Consider the following 376-nt stretch of genomic DNA (forward strand, 5'->3'; position numbering starts at 1 on the left):
CGCCCTATAGCAAAAACCTCTCAAAAAAAAAAAAAAAAAGTACCAGGGTAAATGAATAAAGTCCAACAGTAACATTTTACAGACCATCTAATAACACGGGAACACCACCCTTTACCTGGAACCAAACTCTCTTCCTCCCCTCATTTTATTAAAAGCCTCGCTTTATTTGGAAACTCTTAAAATAAGCGATCATACGATTAAAAAAAGAAGCGGCGCGCCCCCTCCTCGGCGGCCGGGCGCAGCTGTCCGCGCCTCCCCCGCGCCCCGCCGCCCGCATTCCAACTCTCTGAGGTCACGGGCCGCCGCCGCCTCCCCGGATCCGTGCGCCCGCCCGGCCCAGGGGGAGGGACGCCCGCCCCGGCCGCTCCGCTGCTCC

Source organism: Tupaia chinensis, unplaced genomic scaffold (assembly GCF_000334495.1).
Source record: "Tupaia chinensis unplaced genomic scaffold, TupChi_1.0 Scaffold000568_1, whole genome shotgun sequence".
Classification (NCBI taxonomy): Eukaryota; Metazoa; Chordata; class Mammalia; order Scandentia; family Tupaiidae; genus Tupaia; species Tupaia belangeri.